At 45.8% G+C, this 21,342-nt stretch overlaps 1 pseudogene across 1 annotated transcript in view; it reads right to left on the bottom strand.

Annotated features, from left to right (window-relative positions):
* LOC309969623 (hypoxanthine-guanine phosphoribosyltransferase-like) overlaps positions 1-16,392 on the bottom strand; it is a 33,256-nt pseudogene extending 16,864 nt beyond the window's left edge. The window contains exon 1 of the transcript in view: positions 16,296-16,392. The product of the transcript in view is annotated as a hypoxanthine-guanine phosphoribosyltransferase-like (transcript). The remainder of the gene's footprint in view (positions 1-16,295) is intronic.
* Between the last annotated feature and the right edge of the window lie 4,950 nt (positions 16,393-21,342).

A 21,342-nucleotide genomic window follows, 5' to 3' on the forward strand; every position in this document is an offset into this window, starting at 1 on the left:
TATATATATATATATATATACTTTTTATTTTTATAAGGGAAGGATCTCTTCTTTTTAATTTTTTAAATAATTTTTATTGGAGTATAGTTGATTTACAATGTTGTGTTAGTTTCAGGTGTACAGCAAAGTGAATCAGTTATACATATACATATATCCACTCCTTTCTAGATTCTATTCCCATATAGGCCATTACAGAGTAATGAGTAGAGTTCCCTGTGCTATACAGTAGGTTCTTACTAGTTATCTATTTTATATATGGTAGTATGTATATGTCACTCCCAATCTCCCAATTATCCCTCCCCCCCTTTTTCTTTCTTTCTTTCTTCATTTCTTTCTTTCTTTTTCTTTCTTTCTTTCCTTCCTTCCTTCCTTCCTTCCTTCTTTCTTTCTTTCTTCCTCTTTCTTTCTTCCTTCCTTCCTCCCTCCCTCTCTCTCTCTCTTTCTTTCTTTTAATATTTATTTATTTATTTTGCTGCACCAGGTCTTAGTTGTGGCACGAGGGATCTTCATTGGGGCATGAGTGATCTTTTTTTTTTTTTTTTTAATTGAGGCATGCAGACCTAGTTGCATTATGCAAACTCACTGTTGTGACATGTATGCAGGATCTAGTTCCCTGACCAGGGATCAAACCCAGGCCCCAGGCACTGGGAGTGCGGAATCTTACCCACTGGACCACTAGGGAAGTCTCTCCTTCCTGTCTTTCTTTTCTTCTCTTTTCTTTTCTTTTCTTTCCTTTTTTTTTTTTTTTTTTTGTCTTTTTGTTGTTGTTGTTGTTGTTATTCTCCTTCAACCTTTGGTAGATTTCTTTTATGAAAATTCGAACTTCTTTCAGCTGTAATTAGTGGAACCAAGGAAAGTTGAGTTGGTTTGCCAAATGTTGAGACCTCCAATTCCATGTCCAGATGTCTTCTCCTACTAGCTCCCAGCCTGCTGGCAAACCTGGGCTTTCCCTCAAAGCAGGAGACTGGGAGAACCCTCTCTGGGGAATCTGACCAGCCCAGGAGCAATATCTTCAAGGTGATGAAACTGATAGATTTCTCTGAAGTTTTTAAGAGGAGTTTTGGAGAGTTGACGGGTTGAATATTTTAAAGTACATAGAGAACTAAACAAACGAAAAAGAGAAAGCAATTATTAATTTTTAAGTAGTACAGGAAAGGAAAATACACATTGTGACTCAGCTGTGAATAATTTTTACTTATTCATATTAATATAAATACTTAATCAATGTGCCATATGTTATTTACTGGTTTTCAATGTCCGTTTCTATTCCTGCTATGTTCTCCCCTATGTTGCTGGGAGTGAAAGCTAGAAACTATATTTCCAGATTTGCATAAAGCTTGGGATCTGACTGTAATGTTAGATCTGCCACAGAGACATGATTTTTAGTTTTTGGCCTATCAATAATTTAGAAGTGTGCTGAAACCCCCAATAGGGATGATGAATTTGCACATTTCTTCCTGTAATTCCATCAGTGTTTTTCTTTATCACCAGAAGCTATGTTATTAAGTGCATACATGTTTAGAACTGTTATATCTTCTTGGTGAATGTTTTTGTCATTTTCAGTGTCCCTCTCTACCCCTAATGATGCTTGTTGTCTTAAAGTCCTTTTGGTAGGATATTAATATGGCCACACCAGCTGTTTGTTGTTTGCCTGATATATCATTTTCCATCTCTTTGCTTTCAGTTTGTCTGTGTCTTTATGCTTTAGGTGTGTCTGGGGTTTTTTTCTTTTTTTGTTGAAGTCTAGTTGATGTACAATATTACATAACTTACAGGTATACGACATAGTGATTCACAATTTTTAAGTGTTATATTCCATTAATAGTTACTACAAAATACTGGCTATATTCCCTGTGTGGTACAATCCTTGTAGCTTATTTATTTTATACATAATATGGTAATTCCCTAGATGTCCAGTGGTTAGGACTCTGCATTTCCACTACAGGGGGTATGGGTTTGATTCCAGTCAGGGAACCAAGATCCCACAAGCCACACAGTGTAGCCAAAAATAAAATAAAATAGGGTAAAAAATAAAAATATTTTATACATAAGAGTTTGTACCTCTTAATCCCCTATCTATATCTTGCCCCTCTCCCATTCCCTCTCCCGACTGGTAATCACTAGTTTGTTCTCTATAAGGTGTATCTGTTTTAAAAAACATATAGTTAGGTTTGTTTCTCCTTTTTTGAATTGTTTCTTCAAAAGTGTTTTCAGTATAGGTCATTCTACAGCATATACTGAGAAAAATATTTATTATGCCCTGATATATATTTTTTTAATAAATTTATTTATTTATTTATTTATTTTTGGCTGCATTGGGTCTTCGTTGCTGAGCCTGGGCTTTCTTTAGTTGTGTCGAGCGGGGGTTGCTCTTCCTTGAGGTGCACAGGCTTCTCATTGTGATGGTTTCTCCTGTTGCGGAGCACGGGCTCTAGGCGTGCGGGCTTCAGTAGTTGCAGCACATGGGGTCAGTAGTTGTGGCACGTGGGCTCTAGAGCACAGGCTCAGTAGTTGTGGCACACAGGTTTAGTTGCTCCGTGGCATGTGGGATCTTCCTGGACCAGGGCTTGAACCCGTGTCCCCTGCATTGGCAGGCAGATTCTTAACCACTGTGCCACCAGGGAAGCCCATGCCCTGATACTTGAATGACAATCTGCCTACATATAAAATTCTAATTTCAAAGTTCTTTCCCTTGGACTTTCCTGGTGGTCCAGTAGTTACAGCTCTGCATTCCCAATGCAGGGGGCCCAGGTTCTATCCCTGGTCAGGAAACTAGATCCCACATGCATGCCACAAGGAAGTGCCCACATGCCGCAGCTAAGACCCAGTGCAGCCAAATTAATTATTAATTAATTTAAAAAATTCTTTCCCTTCAATATTTTAGAAATACTCCTTGATTGTTGTTTGTATCTGGTGTTACTATTGAGAAATCTAATGTCAACCTGACTTGTTTGGAGATCGTCTACTCTTACTCTGTGGAAGCTTTCAGAATTTTCTGTCTTTATATTCCTAAATTTCACTATAACGTATCTAGGACTGAGTTCTTCCTTAACACTCCTGCTGTTACTCCAGGGATACTCTGTAAACCCTTTCAAACTGAGGTTGTTCATCTTTTTAACATTTTAAGAAACATTTCTACTAGTTTTTCAAAGATTTCCTCTTCTGCATATTTAGTTTTCTCTCTATGACTCCTGTTGTCTGGATCCTGGCACTTGTATTTCTACTGCCACACCTCTTTTATTCCAAATTTCCTACTTATCCCTCACAGCTTCCTTCTAGGAGGCTTTCTTAATTTGATCTTCCAACTCACTCACTGTTTGTCAGCTGTGACTGTTCTACTATTTATCCCATCTCTTGTGTTCTTTGTTTCAATTATTCTATTGTTCACACTTAATATTTCCTCTTGCTTTTTTACAATTCTTTATTCTTACTTCATGTTACTAATATCTTCCCTTGTCTCCTTAAGTATATTTATCAAGCTTATTTTGAATTATTGGTTGTCCATCTATTATAATTCTTCAAAAGATGTATTGTCTCATTTGTTATTTTCTTTTAAGATAGTTGTTCTCCTCAGGTTGTTTTGGCCTGTGAGCTCATGTTCCCCTCAGAATTCCAACTACTCCATCTGAAAGTGAGTGTGAGGGAAGGACTGTTGCTCAGACCCTAGACCTTGTCAGCCCTGTGAGCACAAAAAGGAGTGGGGTGAGCCCTGAGTTCTGAGCACCAGAACCACAGGTAATCACACCTGTTTTCTATCACGCCACCAGGCAGCTTCTCAAGTCAAGCCTTGAATTTCAGACCCCATGGAGAAGCAGCATTGGGCAGAGGTGGTCTCCCTGGAGACCCGGGGGTATGAAGGAGGAGTGATAGAGGATAAATGCAGGAGTCTAGTCAGTGGCCAATGATTTTCCCAATTACCCCAGCAAGGGCTGTGTTCTTCCCTAATAGTACCCCCATGGACACCTGCCCAAGACTTATGGGCCATTTTTAAAGACCAAGGGAGCAAACAACGGTGTCCCAAAGCAACAGGGTGGGGGCAGAGCAAATGGAAATTAAAATAATAGTCTGCTCAGGACTTTCCTGGTGGCACAGTGCTTAAGAATCCACCTGCCAATGCAGGGGACACGGGTTCCATCCCTGGTCTGGAAGATCCCACATGCCGCAGGGCAACTAAGCCCGTGTGCCACAACTACTGAGCCTGCGCTCTAGAGCCTGCTCGCAGCAATGAAGACCCAACGCAGCCAAAAATAAACAGTCTGCCCAAAGTTAAACTGACACCTCCACCTCTTTGAAGCTTTTTTTTAAAATTTATTTTATTTATTTATTATTTTTTTGGCTGTGCCGGGTCTTAGTTGCGGCATGAGGGATCTTCGTTGTGGCATGCAGGCTCATTTGTTGCGGCATGCAGGATCTTTTAGTTGTGGTATGCAGGCTCATAGTTGAGGCATGCATGTGGGATCTAGTTCCCTGATCAGGGATCGAACCCAGTCCCTCTGCATTGGGAGCATGGAGTCTTACCCACTGGAATAGCTTTGAAGCTTTTTAATGGCAGAGTTTGAAGGAGCAGTTCCAGGTTCACTTCAAAAATCACAGTCCTGTCCTTGGCTACAGGGGGAATGCTTTCAGTGTTCCTCCAGTAAGCTCATGGCAGCTCTACACGTACTGATACAGAACCATCTTCAAAATATGATAAGTGAACAAGCAGGGTACAAAACAGTACGGTATGATGCCGTTTGTGTAAAGACAGTGGATGTATGGGTGTGTGTGCACTTACCTGTATATGTACAGGACACCCCTGGAAGGTTACACAAGAAACTAACACTACTGAATGCCTCTGAGGAGAGTGCCTGAGTGACTAAAGACTGGGGTAGGGAAGTTAAGCTGTTACGCTTTTTTGTAACTCTTGATTTTTAAACATGAGTTTTTTAAGTTGATAAATATCTCAAGCAGTGTCTTACCTTCAGGTTCCAGGGACCCCTCCCAGCTTGCAACTAATGTCTCAATGAATACAACACTTCCCAGGTCATCTCTTTTTTTTTTTTTTTTTTTTTTTTGGCCATGCCGCACAGCTTGCGGGATCTCAGTTCCCCGGCCAGGGACTGAACCCAGGCCACAGCAGTGAAAGCGCGGAGTCCTAACCACTGGATCACCAGGGAATTCCCAACACTGCCCATGTCATCTCAGCCTGTTGCAACTCTCCTCATTTTTCACTAGCCATCAAAAACACCACATCTTTCATTAAGCCTTCTCTGAACACCACAAGAAGACTGTCTCTCTCCTTTGAACTCTCAGCTCCCTTTAGAGTCAACTGTTTTAAGGTCCTGGTCACTTTGTACTACCTGTTAGTTACCTGCATATCTGTCATGCCACTGCTCATTCATTCATTTGGCCTTGAGGAATATTAGCATTCCATTTTATCCTGAAATGGTCCCAGTATCCAAAACACCAACAAATTCCTAGTGGCATCCTCCAGGCCCAGTTTAGATGATTTTTCACTCACACAAGCCACACATTTCCCCGCATCAATGTCCCCTGGTAGCCCCTGTCCTGGTCAGGGTCTACCACATCCTAGGCCAGTGACCTAAGGACCACCAGGATTCCACATTCAGATAAACCAATGAATTAATGGCCATGGGCCGTTTCCTCCAATTTTGGACATACAACAAAACTGAACCACAGAAACCAATAGTCCAAGGTGGCCAGATTTATGGAAGAGAGCAGCAGCCTCTGACTCCCCTCTGTGGCTGATCTTCTGGACAACAACAGTCCTTAGCTAGGGAAGTCCTTCCCACAAGACAGAACAGGGGTCTGGGAAAGGCCTGTCCTCCTGATCCTTAGGGGGACCAACCTTCCCCTGACATATTTCATATTCCTGTTGTCACGTTTTATTTGTTCAGTTAAAGATAATTATTGTCCTCTTAAGTTGGCAAACACAGTAAAGAACTGTCACCCCGTGGTCTTGAAGGACCTAATCTCCCACATTGTGCCAAGAAGCTCAGGAAAGAGACAGGTGCTGCTTGGAACAGAGCAGACCCAGATGCATACCTCAAAACTGCTACCCACCATCTCTCTTCCCAGAGCCCTCCTGCACAGGAAAAGTCCACCGGGTGGGCTCCAGTAGATGCTACCAAGCTTTGCTCAGGTGCAACCTCTTGGTGACCCCTAACCCTCCTAGCACCAAGCTTGTACATTATACCCAGAATTATTCTCCTATACGTCATCCTGCATCATTTGCTCCTATGTCTGTCTCCCCTCCTAGACACCCCAAATGGCCTCTAGTCACTAAGAGGAGGAGGGCGGTGACGTCAGGCCACAGGGAGGCCTGGGGTAGGGGCTGCCATTGTTCACTACATTAAAGTGGGTGTTTTCATCAGCCTTGGACCCTCAGTCCTCGGGACGTACCTCAGGAATGAACATAAGACGCCCCTTGCCCCGGCCACAGTTCTCTGGGCTCCCGGTCCTAACGGCCCTCGGTCCCGCCCCCTTCCTACCCCTCAGGAAGGACCGGGGTTGGGCGAGTGCACTCAGGTAAACCAGAGAAATGACACACGTGACCAGCTGCTCGGCCTCTGTCCGAGACATTTCCCTCGCCCCCCACCACTACCCGGGACCCTGGGCGTGGACGGGAGTCACGGGGAACCCAGAGGGCCGGCGCCCACAACCAAGAGCGCATGCGCAGGGAAATGGCAGCTGGGCGAAGCCCCCTCTTCGCCGGAAGTCCTTGACTAGCAGGGAGCGGCACGAGGCCGCTTCCCTGAAGGTGGAGACAAGTTAGCGGCGTCCGGCTGGAGGACCGGCTGACACCCGACTGCGGCGGCGGGAGAAGGAGAGAAAGGGCCCCCCGCCTCGCCTCGCGGTAAAATTAGCGGAACGACAGGGACGGGGTAGTAGTGCGCATGCCTGGCGCACGTCCCGCGGTCCCTGGCCCCCGGGACGGAGTAGTTACAAGCTCGCCCCGCTGTCACTAACGTATGACATGGGTGGGGTCCTGTGGTGCAGAGGTGAAGGAAACGGGCTTTGCCCTGAAACTGAGCGAATTTCAGTCTCACTGTTCACTGTGTTACTTTGGGCAAGTTACCGAACCTGCCTGAGCCTTGGCTTCCCCGTGTAGTAAATGAGGGTAGCAGAGCCCATCTCTTTGGGTCATTATGGATCTCAGAAGCTCACGACAAGTGCTTAATAAATGTTAGCCCTTATCAGCACTTTTCTTATTGCATCGTAACTGCCTCTCTGCGCATCTGTCTCCTCCCCCCTCCCCGCCCCCCCGCCACTAGACCCACCACAGGTGCTCACACTGTGAGCTCCCCTGGGGAGATAACACGAGTCAGTCATCTTGGTATTACCTGGCCCAGCACCAGCCCTTATAAAAAAATAACTGCTCAGGAAGTGAGTGAGAAGCCAAGCAGCTGAGTTGGGATGAGGTTATGGGGGTTCCACATAGGGCCCTACAGAATACTGCCCAGACCTCAGTCCAAATCAGACACTCAGACCCTCAGACTCCAGCCCCACAGAGCTCTGCTCTATCTAGGCAGCCTGGCTGCCCTACTGTGCGAAAGGAAGTACTGTCTCCCAGTCCCCAGTGGTCCATCTAGACCACACCTGCTGTTTAGTCCACCTGAGAGTGCTTTGCCTGCACCTGGGTCTCCATACATTTCCGTTTCTGGCTCCACCTAACTCTACCTGTGCTTGTGTCTGTCACAGGCTGTGGATTCCAAAAGGAGGAAGAGGGAGCACCATCTCTAATTTCTAACTCAACTGCCAGAAGTTGGTATACATAATTAGCCCTCCTCAGCTCTCTGCCGAAGAAAGCAAGTTGGAAGCTCAACCCAGCTGCTTCAGTCTGCAGCCTGTGAAAATTCTACTCTTCACTGCACAATCCCACTCAGGCCCCGATGGGTAGGATCTCCCCCAGAGAGCCTGGGCTAACCTCCCTGGGGGACTGCTGGGAAAGGAAACATGTCCTCTTCCGGAAGAGATGGCTGTGGAGAGAGAGGTCCTGGGGACCTCAATTTCATGAGGCTGGCCTGAGGCCAGAAGCCCTGGGCACTGGCTCTCTTGGCTCACAGGCAGGTCCACCTCTAACCCATGCAACACCTCTCTGAAAATGAGCTTAGGCCGGTTTTCAGTTCCCATTTACCTTCTGGGCCAGGCGACCTTGTACACAAACTGCCCAACTACATGGCAGAAAACTGCATCCTGCCAATCCACATGGAGAGGAGAAATTCAGACTGTGAATATGTCTGTGATCAGCCAGATGGCGACTTTTCCACCTCCACACTCCAGGGCCATGGAGGGGGGGAGGGAGGAGGGGAAGACAGTCCTTGTTCCTATGAAAATATAACACTTCTTACTCCCATCAGTGGACCCACAGCTCCACATGGCTCCCTCCAGAGCCTCTGACTCTGGACCTGATGGAGTCTACAGGGCAGTTTCAGGAAGCTTGTCAGGGGGCCTCCTCCCCAACTGCCTGGCATATCCTGGCCAAGATGGTTGACCACTCCTCTGTGCTCAGCTCCATCTCCTGGGCACCACCTTCTACGCCTCTTCACATTTCCAAAACCAGGAGCACTTCTCAGTGATGCCTACTTTCTTCCCAAACTCTTGTCTGACTGAGTCCAAACTCTCCACTACAGACTTGAGGACACTGTTACATGTGACTACATACAATGTCTTCAAATGTACATTCTAAATGAAAGACAACACTTCTAGAAATTCATCTAAAGAGATGTGCAGAGATGTGTGTTCAAGGATGGTTATGGGAGCATTTGTTTGCGAAAACTCCTGAAAGAGCCCAGATGCCCATTAATAGGGAAATGGCTTACTACTTTACGGGTCACCCAAGCTGTGGACTTTTATGTAGCTTATGAAAAGATTTTCAAGACATTTTAAGTGAGGGAGGAAAGTTGGAGAATAATGTGAAAAGTCAGATCTATTTAGGTCTTAAGGAAGGAGAGGACCAACATAGCTAAATGCTTACGGACAGACCTGGGAAAGCCAAAAGACCACCAAGCACTTGGAGAAGTGCTCGAGATTATTAATAATCAGAGATATGAAGATTAAAACAAAATATCCCCTTATGCCTCATAGACCAGCAACTAGAGAGTCAGACATGCCAGGTTGGGGGCGGAGGGGATAGGCAGATACAGAAACCTGTGTGCCCTGCTGGTGAGTGTGGACTGGAGCAGCTATCTGGACAGCAAGCTGCCAGTGTTTAGGCAAGCTAGACATTTTCATATCGTGTGACCCAGAAATTCTATTCATGGGTATATAACCCAAAGGTATTTCCCGTAGGTGCTTAAGGAAACCTGTACAAGGATGTTCATTGTGGCATTATTTGAGGTAGCAGGGGAGTTGGAGCCACCTGGGTATCTTTCCCCAGAAGAGCAGATAAGTAAAATGAGATGGTCACACACTATGGAGTGTTATACAGCAGGGCGAAGCAACAGATTAGGTGTGCACAGCAAAACAGGGATGGATCTATAAAACCGTAATGTTGCTCTTCCTTCCTGAAAATTCTTCCCAAAAGCCATTACGTGGGGCCCAGAAAGGCAAATGTCCACACAAGGGAGTGTGTGTGCCACAGTGATCCTGCACGGGGGTTGGGATCCAAGTGGGGAGACCCCAGTGGTTCAGTCCTGAGTGAGCCCCAAGAGGGTGAGAAGGGCCCCTGCATTTGGAACAGGGGGTGGGGGGAGGCAAGGCAGCAATAAGAAGCTGGTTACATGCCAGAGAAATGATCAAGTAAATAGACTGAGGTTACTAGGAGCCAGGTTTCTCACTTCAGAGAAGGGAGCTACAAATACAGAAAAGAAGAAGAGCCCTGTGATGTTGGATTGGAATTGGAGATATTGGTGTGAACTTATGGGTCTCAATAAATGTAAGTGTAGATGTGTTATAGGTGCATTCACATATTCCCTGGCTCTGTTCACTGAGAGGGTCTTGTAGCTACAACCCCCAACAGCAATGGTCACGGCTAGGACCCAGATCTTTGCTTCTAAAATAACATTTTCCACTAAGAGAACCAGAACTCCTTGGGGAAAATGGCTGATTCAAGAGCTAGAGCATGGAAAGGTATGAGGTGAAATTGAAGCATCTTGTGCCAGAAAGTAAGGAAGTGCTCAAAGAATGATAAGCACGTGTCAGAAAGAAACAGGAACTTTTTGACAAGGGTGCCAAGAGAATTCAATGGAGAATGAATAGTCTTTTCCAAAAATAGTGCTGGAGCAACTGGATATCCACAAGCAAAATAATGAAGTTGGACTCTTCTCTCACACCATATACAAGAATTAACTCAAAATGAATCAGAGATCTAAATGTAAGGCCTAAAATTATAAACCTCAGAAGAACACATAGGCCTAAATCTTTGACTTTTGATTTGACAAGGGTTCCTTAGATATAATACCAAAAGTATAAGCAACAAAAGAAAAAATAGATAAATTGGACTTCAACGAAAGTAAACACTTTTGTGCTTCACAAGAACACTATCAGAAAAGTGAAAGACAGCCCACAGAGCTGGAGAAAATATTTGCAAATCATATATCTGATAAGGGACTTATATCTAGACTATACAAACAACATTTACAATTCAATGATACAAAGATAAGTAACCCAATTTAAAAATGAGCAAAAGATCTGAATGGACATTTCTCCAAAGACATATGAATGGCCAATAAGCATATGAAAAGATAGCATCATTAGTTACTAGGGAAATGAAAATCAAAACCTCAATGAGATACCATTACACACCCACTAGGATGGCTATAATAAAAAAGACAGGTAATTACCAGTATTAGCCGGGATGTGGAAAAACTGGGACCCTCATACACTGCTGGTGGGATTGTAAAATGGTGCAGCCACACTGGAAAACAGTGTGACACTTCCTCAGAAAGTTAAACACAGAGTTAACTGTTTGACACAGCAATTCCACCTCTAAGTATATACGCAAGAGAAATGAAAGCATATACTCACACAAAAACTTTTTTTTAATTGAAGTATAGTTGATTTACAATGTTGTGTTAGTTTCTGGTGTACAGCAAAGTGATTCAGTTGTGTGTACATATATATACTTTTTCAGATTCTTTTCCATTATAGTTTATTACAAGATATTGAATATAAAAAACTTTTACAAAAATATTCACAACAGCATTATTCATAATAGCCAAAAAGTGGAAACAATCCAAATGTCCATCAACTGATGAATGAATACACAAATTGTGGTATGTCCACACAATGGAATATGAATCAGCATTTAAAATGGATGAAATTTTTACCCAATAGCTTGTAATAACCTATAATGGAATATAATCTGAAAAAAAGAAAAAAGAATCACTATGCTGTATACCTGAAACGAACACAATATTGTAAGTCAACTATACTTCAAAATAAAATAAAATAAAAGCTATGGGACTCCCAACTGGCAGAGGCTTCCTAAATTTAAATTTAAAAAAAATTTTAAATGAGTGAAGTAGTGCTACATGCTACAACGTGGATAAACTGTGGAAACACTATGCTAAATGAAAGAAGCCAGTCACAAAGACTGTACATATTCCGTTTATATGAAATTTCCAGAATAGGCAAGGCTATAGAGATAGAAAGTAGATCAATATGCAGTTGCCTGAGTCCTGGCGACATGAGAGGCTTGGGAGTAGATGGCTAAAGGGTATGAGTTTTATTTAGGGAGTGACAAAAATGTTCTAAAATTGATTGTAGGGATGGTTGCACAGCTCTGTGACTATACTAAAAACCATTGAATTGTACAGTTTAAGTAGGTGATTTGTGTGGTGCCTGAATTAAATGTTCAGAAAGCTGTGTTGTAAAAAGCCTCAGAGGCCAGCTTGAAGGGACTCCCACTGACTACACTTGGGACACCTTGAAAGTAAATAATGAAGTAAATAATGATAGTAACAAGTTATGGCCCTACTGAATACAATAGGAATCCACTGGATTTTTTGATATAAACAATGAATAGAGAATTTGATAAGTAGCAGGATATATACATAGTCTCAAAGTTCTTCCCTGAACAATACGCATTAATTACAATGGAAAAAATAATTTTACAGGGAGAAACGTAGCAGACACCACCTCATACAATCAAAGTTAACATCACCAGTAATGGGATTAATCAAAATTACACCCCACCTGGTTAAGATACAATGAGAAGAATTCAACATCACTTCCCTGGTATTCCTGCCCAAAATGGATAATCTGAATTGAATCGTGAAGAAACATCAGACAAACCCCCGCTGACAGCCATTCTACAACATGATAACTGGCCATGGAAGTCAAGACAAGACTGGACTGTCACAGACTGAAGGAGACTGAAGGGCCAATGACAACTCAGTGCAACACACAATCTCCACTGGATCCTTTTGCCATGGAGATATTGTCAGGACGATTGGTAAAGCTTAATAGGTCTGAACAGTTGATGGCAATAATGTTGAGTTTATGATTTTGATGATTGTACCCTGATTATTGGGGAGAATGCCCTTGTTTGTTGTAAATACAAAATAAAGCATGTGTCAGCAATTCATGCTCAAGTGGGTCTGGGGTGCCGTAAGATCTTTATACTTGACAACTTCTGTGTAAGTTTCACATTGTTTAAAATAAAACAAGAAACCATAACGTGTATAAAACAACTGGTCCCTATTCTTCAAAAAGGTCTATGTTACAAAAGGCAAAGAAAAGTTGATAAATTGTTTCCAGCTAAAGAAGACTAGCAAGAATTTGAAAACAAAATGCAATGAGTGATACAGGATTAGATCCCGGACCATAAAAAAAAATAATAATAGGGCTTCCCTGGTGGCGCAGTGGTTGAGAGTCCGCCTGCCGATGCAGGGGACACGGGGTTCGTGCCCTGGTCTGGGAAGATCCCACATGCCACGGAGCGGCTGGGCCCATGAGCCATGGCTGCTGAGCCTGTGCGTCCGGAGCCTGTGCTCCACAACGGGAGAGGCCACAACAGTGAGAGGCCCGCGTACCGCAAAAATAATAATAATATAAAGAACATTATTGGAATAACTGGCAAATTTTGAATAAGATCTGAAGATTATATAATAGCATTGTATCAATGTTAAATTTCTTGATTTTGATCATTGCACTGAGGTCATATAGGTGAAGGTCTCCTTTCTTAGGAAATACTGAAGTATTTAGGAATAAGGAGGCATAGTGTCACTTATTCTCAAATGCTTCAACAAAAATAATTTTATAAATACATAGGGAAAGAGAAAGATAAAGCAAATGCAGCTAAGAAACGAGTATACTGGAGTTCTTTGTACTATTCTTGCAACTTTTCCATAAATTTGAAATTATTTTAAAATAAACTTTTAAAAATAATGTAAAAAATGAAATATAAAACCCAATGTACACAGGTGAAACACACACAAGAAAAAGACACAATGCATATTTTGTGAGAACATATAATGACAAAGATATACACAGTAAACAGAACCCAATGGTTCCTTACTGGGCCAGGGAGGAGAATGAAAGTTTGCAGACTAAAGAGAATAAATAAAACAATCTTTTAAATTTTATTTCATTTATTTATTTTTGGATCTGTTGGGTCTTCGTTGCTGCACGCGGGCTTTCTCTAGTTGCGGAGAGCGGGGGCTACTCTTCGTTGCTGCGCCCGGGCTTCTCATTGCAGTGGCTTCTCTTGTTGCAGAGCACGGGTTCTAGGCACGTGGGCTTCAGTAGTTGTGGCATGCAGGCTCAGTAGTTGTGGCTCACAGGCTTAGTTGCTCCGCAGCATGTGGGATCTTCCCAAAGCAGGACTCCAACTGGTGTTCCCTGCATTGGCAGGCGGATTCTTAACCACTGCGCCACCAGGAAAGTCCCAACAATTTCTTTTTTTTTTAAGATTGGAAGGAGGGCTAAAGGAACAACCGCCAAATTTCTCACCTCACACTTTTGAGGAATGGGGTGGGATAGAAGTGGAGGCGAGCGTGAAGAGGGGAAACATCAGAAAAAAGCCACACTGCTTCATGTTTTATCTTTATATTCTGGAATTGTTTGAATTGTTTTATGATATAAAGGACATTCATGTATTATTTATGTAAGTTTTTCAACAGAGGAAACAATGGTGAAACTTCCATATAATGATATCAAGACAGCTGTTAAAAATGAGACAGAGTTCCATCCATTGACATGTAAGAATGCCATGGCCGGGCTTCCCTGGTGGCGCAGTGGTTGAGAGTCCGCCTGCCGATGCAGGGGACACGGGTTCGTGCCCCGGTCCGGGAAGATCCCACATGTCGTGGAGCGGCTGGGCCCGTGAGCCATGGCCGCTGAGCCTGCGCGTCCGGAGCCTGTGCTTTGCAACGGGAGAGGCCACAACAGTGAGAGGCCCGCGTACCGCAAAAAAAAAAAAAAAAAAAAAGAATGCCATGGCCTTTTGCTGGTTTTCTTTTTTTAAGGGCAGTTTGTAGAGTAGCAGGGATAATAGGAATCATTGTTACAAAAAACATATAAATAGTTGGCATAAGCAACATTGTAACTATCAGCCATGCTATTTCTGGAGGGAGGATTAAGGCGCGGAACTTGTATACACTTCAGTCTGATTATTTTACAATAATTTTGTTTTAACTTATGATTTTTAATTAACCATATAATACATGAATATATTCTTATTGTGGCAAAAAATCAAGTAATACATGTGTTGCTTTTAAGATACATATTACTGTAGCTAAGGGAAGGAATTATTTCTTAACGGACAATTGGTATATTTAAATAAGGAAATGTGAGCTCCTTTCAACAAAACGCAATTTTTACAAAGCATGACTAAGTATGCCTCTCTTAACATAGCATTCGTTTAAAATAGTGCAAATGCTCAATGACGAGGAAGGTTTCCAATTCCATTGGAAGGGGTGGTGAGTCTCACCTTTCCAGACTCTCCCCCCCACTTTCTACACTCCCGCAAAATATGAGCCACTACGCCCTCTCCAAACCCACGAAGCTCTCCCAGCGCCCAGCCGGTGCACGCAAAGGTCACTTTGTCCTTCCCTCAGTTTCTACCTGACAAGCCCTGCCTGAGACTGTCTGCCGTCACCTCCACTTTGAAGCCTGACCAGGCTTTTTTCAGGCAGGGGAGGAACCCCGGCCTTCTCCCTACCCCAGAGCTCCCAAGTCTCGCCTTCCCTCTCCTGGAGAGCTTACCACTTTGCGCAGCAATTCCTGCTGCGGGAGCCTGTCTCAGCAGAGCCTTGGGGCGCAGGGAAAAGGCTTTAAGGCCTGACCACCAGCACCACGCCCAGCCCATAATGACCCGAAAATAAATGCCTGTACGAATTGCTTTGGAAAGTGGTTTGGCAATACATAAGAGCAGTGAAAATGTCCCTATCCTGTTGTCCCAGTAAGGATCCTGAGGAAATAAACCTTCCCGAAAGAGAAAGCTATACATTTGATCATTTTGGTTTGACCATTATGTTACTGCTGAAAAACTGGACACACTGGGATATCTAACAATTGAATGGCTCTTTTACACAGTAACATATTATTACGTGGCCATTGAAAAGTATACTTATAGGGACCATAGCACCTGACGAATATGTAGGCGAGACCTGAAGTATTAAAGGCTGAATACAAAACTACATGTTCACCATGACTAAAATGATGTAAATCAAATGTGCAGTGAGAAAACACTGCCTCTTTTCCCTCCTTCTTTAAGGAATGAGGAGGAGGATTTTAGGTTTGGGCATAGGGATTTTTTTTCTTCTTTAAATTATATTACCGTTGCTGTAACCTTTTGAACAGTGTGCAGAGGTTGGAAGTGGCATTAAGAAGAGTCTCAACATTGTTTATATGATTTAAAAACCGAAAGAGGTATTTTCACTTGGAGGAACGCATTTTGCACCTTGACCGGCCAGTGGGGGCCAGGGAGCAGGAATGAGATTCCCAGGGCCTTTCAGAACAGAGCCAGAGCCACCGAGTGCATCTGGACGCAGCGGTAGGAAAGGGACCCCTTGACCACTACCCACCGGCCCCACACCCGCGACCAGAGTCGGGTTGGGCGGAGCTGAATGTCGGTTGGTTGAGTGAGTGGGATTTCTCCAGCGATCGGTCCATTTAGACCGGCTCCCAGCCTGCTTGTCCCCACCTAGACCAGCCGATCTGTCGACCAAATCGAAAGATTCAAGAGAAATTGGGGAAAAGGCAGATCACCGTCGGCGGAGACCCGGTGGCGCTTTGTTTGGGTCGCGCGCGGCCTCCGGCTTTCCGGCCCCGCCCCTTCCCCCTCTCCGTGACCCCGGCTCTGGCTCTCGGGCTCCTGGGACCCAGTTTTCTTGGTTTCTCTCCCCTACCTGCCGGCTTCGTCCCCGCTCTCTTTCCCTTTCTGCCATCTTCACACACCGACCCTCCGCCCTCCATCTCCACGAAGTCCAGCACCGCCTTCACCATCACCGTCGCCCCAGGACTGTCAAACTTTGCCCCCGAGGAGTGGGCTCTTCTCGAGAGTTCTCCGCGGAAAATCAGCAGAACCCAATCCAGAAAGGCCGGCTTTCGTGGAGATCAGGACATATGCCTGAGCATCCCGGCTCCCTCTCTCCCGACGGCGCCGGCCTCGCCCTTGGGGAAGGGAAGGCGAAAAGCCGAGGATGGGGAAGGGAGAAGCAGGTCCCTGGGGAAGGAGTGACCGAACGTGGGGACACTGGAGATGGCGACCGGGGCGGGGCCACTCCCACCAAGTGACTCAGAGCCATCCGTCGTCTGTTTATCTACCAACACCAGAATTTGAGTGGATCACCCACTTCGCATCACGCAATATCCCCAAGTTTATTCTTCACCAGCATCCAAGAGATCTTTCAGGAGAGGGAACTCAAGTAATATGTGAATACATTCTCATTCTTCTTAAAAAAAAAAAAAAAGGTTCAAGTCAGGGGCTCCCTGAATGACACACACACCTCCATCACTCACTTCTTTCAGGGAAGAGCTGTCTCGCTCCGCTGTTCCTCCAGCTCTCCCTTCATACACTTTCAGGATTCACAGAAGTGTGGGCTGTGGGTGGTGTTTATCTTTACACATAGGTGTGACACTCCGCAATTGTTCCTTAGCAGACGCCGCAGAAATCTGCCGCGGGAAGAGAGAGAGCCCCGCAAGAAATTCCTTAGCACAGCTCCGAGGAGTTTGTTGAACTATTTGCGTAAGAGATGTTCTTACCTTGCCAGAAAGAAAAAGAAAAAAGTTTATTAAAAATGGGGTTTAAATCTAAAAGAAAATAAAAGTAGGCTAACCCTGTTCCGCAGATACATGTGCGCGCATCGAGAGATCAGATACATTTGCTCTTTATTCATTGAAATTGTCTCGGGCGGGTCTCCGGGCTCATCTCCCTGCTGGCTCATTCCCCGAAGGCCGAGCCGCAAGCTCGGCGGGGTGCTAGTCCCGCGGCCGCCCGAAGGCGAGGCCTGTCCCGGGGAGGCCGTCCAGCCCCTCCGCGCCCTCGGACCTCGGGCTTCCCGGTCTAGCCTCCCCGCGATCGCAGTCCCCCCGCTGCCGTTCCCGCGCCCGGCCCGGAGCCCGCCTCTACCGAGGACCTTGACCTCGCACGGACCTCGTCGCCTCGTTTAGCTCTCCCTGACCTGCTTTTGAACCCGCTAATCCTGTCCCGAACTCTCGCCCCGTGGCGATCCCTCGCCCCGGCCCCGGCGCGCTAATTCCCGCTGACCCCGCCGCCCCGCCGCCACTCTCCTCTCTCCCGGCTTTGAAGCGCGCCGAGGGTTGCGGGTCTCCGAAAGCCGGGCGCTTTGATGCGCTGGTTACCACCGCCCGGCCTCGCCCTGACCCACGCTCACGCGACCTCCGAACGCAACAGCCGGGTGTTGCATTCTTTCCTTCTCTTGCTTTCCCTTGTTTCCCCTTAGATTAATTCGTTTCTTTTAGAAATCTATCAGACCCACAAAGATCAAAATTTTAGGTAACACCCTAAACTGGCGACGCTGTGGGGAAGCCACAAGAGTCTGGCAAGCAGTGAGGGCGCAGAAAGGGTAAGGCGGAGGCGGGCTTCCAGGAGCAAGCGCTGGGCCTCGGGCGAAGGCGGAAAAGGCAGGACCAAGAACAGAGGACAGTGTGACTTAATTCCTTTTTTAAGGCTGGGGTGGGTAGATATTTGTCCGATACGGGGCAACAGCTTGGGACTTCCAGCGATGGGGCTGAGGGTCTGGAAGATACTCACTTGTCAGTTTATAATCCTTTGTGCTGTTTAGAATTTTTTCCCTCAGATGCATGTTTTCCTTTCTGAAGATCAAACTGATTGTTTAAAGAGTTAATGAAATTAGTGCGCACCGTATGCACTTACAAACACAAGCCCACAAGCTGGGTCCGCATGTTTGTTTGGGGGGGGGGGGTTGTTTGTATGCTTGTTTGTTTTGTTTTGTTCCGTTTGTTTTGTCAGCCAGCTGAACCGGACACGAGACCATGTGTTCCCTTTCTTGGCCCTTCGTTTAGTATAGGGCGGCTGAGGCTGCTCTAAGGTGTCTCTTTAAGGAGAGTTATTTTCAGAGGCGGTTCTCTAGCCAGGAAAACAAATCAGCTGGCACGTGTATATCTGTGAACCACCAGGTGGAGTGGCCTCGGAAGATCAAACTCCAAGGTCCCCTGTCCTGACCGTGGAGATTTGTGTCTGTTCGTTTCACAACTGTCTCCCAGTGCCTTGCACAGTGCCCGGCATATAGTAGTAGCTCAATAAATATTTGTTGAATGAAAAATATTCCAAAGAGTGTGGCAGCAGCTCCTGGAGAATTGCTCCCGGTAGATATAAATTACAGGCAACATCTCCGGAGTAAGGGGCCAGGCTCCCTAAGGGACGATCACGCGATCACGAGGGGTTCTCGGCTACTGGTCAGGGCATTCTCAGCATTCCCACAGAGGCCAACAGTTAGCCACCCAACGCCCACTGCCAGGCGGCTCCTCCCCCTTCCCTTCGGAAGTCCTTTCCCTGGGTCAGGTGATGGAGAATTCCTCCAGCCTCACCCTACTCCTGTCCCTAGGTAATCCCGTCTTTCACCGCACCCCTAACTGGACCCAACCCACCCAGAGAGCAAGGAAGCCTCGGGCCCGCCAGGTAGGGGAGACTCCAGAGCCAAGGTGGCCACGGAAGGGGTGCCAGCGACACCGCTCTTGCTCGCTTCCCTGCCAAGCTCAGTCTGGAACCCCACCTACAGGTGACGCTGACCGCAAATGATCACTTTTTGGGACAACAGGGCCCAAGGCTCGCGGGTTCCCCGGCACTGGGAACTGGGGATCGGGGTAGCTGTTGACCTTGAATGTGCAGCGTTCCGGAGGGCACGGCCAAGACAAAAAGGCACCTGTCTACACGATAAGTCGCTGCCGGCCAGCTACCCGAGGCACACAGTCGGGGAGGGAAGACGAGCAGCTAGCTGTCCTTGATGGAAGCATGGAAACGAAACGCTTCTTCAAACCTCTTCTAACAGCATTTAAGAAGTTGTTTTTCTAGGTTTGTTTGAATTGCGTCATCCTACAAATTCAAAAGAAATCAAACGGTATAAAAGGCAGTCCCTGGGCCGCTGGCGCTCTCTCCTGGGCGTGCCTCGTGGGAAGTGCCCGGGAAAGGGTGAAAGGCCTGGACCCTGCCCACCGCGAAGCCCCCTGCCTCTGGGCAGGACTGGGAACCTCCCGGGCTCGTGATGCTGTTCCTCGCCGCATCCCTGAGTCGTTCTTCCCTGGGCGTCGGGAAAGGCCGCCGGGAGGCTGGCGATCGGGAGAATCTGGCTTGGGAGCCACAAATGGCACGAGTGGCGCTATAAACACGCAAAGCTCGGCAGTGTTGGCGCCAGGGCTCCGAGCTGGAGGACTGAAGGCAGGGCTGAGTCCGGGTCTCACCGCTCACTGTCTTCTCTCAGTGGCCGCTTTTGAAGGAAGGTTGGGCTACAGCAGAAAGAGTTCTGTCCCGCGTTTCTCTGCACCCCGACGCCGACTCCTACCGTGGAAGCTGGGGTTGAGGGCCTGGAATCGGGGCTCACGACCCACAGAGCAGACAACCTCCCCCTGTCCCCCTGGGCAGCGCAAGGAGAAGGACAACTACCAACTAGTGCTGAGAGTGGGCTCTCGGCTTTAAGCCTTAAACGATAAAAGAAAGCATCAATATTCTTTCCTCCGGCACCCACAGACTGCCAGATCCTGGATAAAGTGCTCTACACAGACTAACTTACTCCTCATAACAGCTTCAGGTGCTTGGTACTAATATTATCCCCATTTAAGGGATGAGAACACTGAGGCAGAGAGAGGTCAAACAACCCATTAAGAATGAGTTCTCAGTAGAGCCAGGATTCCAACCCTGCCTAGCAGAGAGCCAAGGCTCTGAATCTTTACTCCAGGGTCTATATAATTCCTACAAGCCTCCCAGTCCTGCCTGGCCCTCCTCTTTAGCCAGAAGTAGGAAGGATGCTTCTGGAAGGTGATCGATTAGCTGGGGACACACAGCCAGTGGATGGCTCTACCCTGAGCCTCACCAGTCTCCTCCATCTGCTCCCAGAAAACTTCCTCCCTCTTCTGGCCAAGCAGGGCACCCTAGGCCAGGGAAACACCCACATTCTCACCGGGTAAAATGGAACCAATCCAGATGTCTATCAGTAATGAATGCATAAACAAATGTGGTATAAACATACAATGGAAAGTTATTTGACCTAAAAAAATGAAGTACTGATACATGCTACAACATGAATGAAACTCAAAACATTAAGTGAAAGAAGCCAGACACAAAGGTCACATACTACATTATGATTCCATTTATATGAAATTTCCATACTAGCCAATTCCATAGAAACAAAAAGCAGACTTGTGGTTGCTGAGGGCTCAGGGGGGATGGGAAGTTATAGGCGATAGATAAAGGTACAGGTTTCTTTTTTTTTCCATTTTTAAATTGAGATATAATTGACATATAACATATTTGTTTCAGGTGTTCAAGATATGATTCCATATTTGTATATATTGCAAAATGATCACCACAATAAGTGTAGTTAACATCCATCATCACACATGACTACAACGTTTTTCCTTGCGATGAAGACTTTTAAGGTTGACTCTCTTAGCAACTTTCAAATATACAATACAGTATCATTAACTATAGTCACCAACAACTTTCTTGTGGAGGTGGTAAAAATGTTCTAAAATTGACTGTGGTGATGTCTGCACTGTATATCTGTGCCTATACTATATATTTTAGTATACCTGTGAATATACAAAAACTATTGAATTGTACACCGTAAAGGTGTGAATTGCATGATATATTAATTATATCTCGATGAAGCTATCACCAAAAGAGCAAAAACAAAACACATACACAGGACTTCCCTGGTGGCGCAGTGGTTAAGAATCCGCCTGCCAATGCAGGGA

Source organism: Leucopleurus acutus, assembly GCF_964270905.1.
Source record: "Leucopleurus acutus genome assembly, chromosome: 12".
In the NCBI taxonomy this organism is placed as follows: Eukaryota; Metazoa; Chordata; class Mammalia; order Artiodactyla; family Delphinidae; genus Leucopleurus; species Leucopleurus acutus.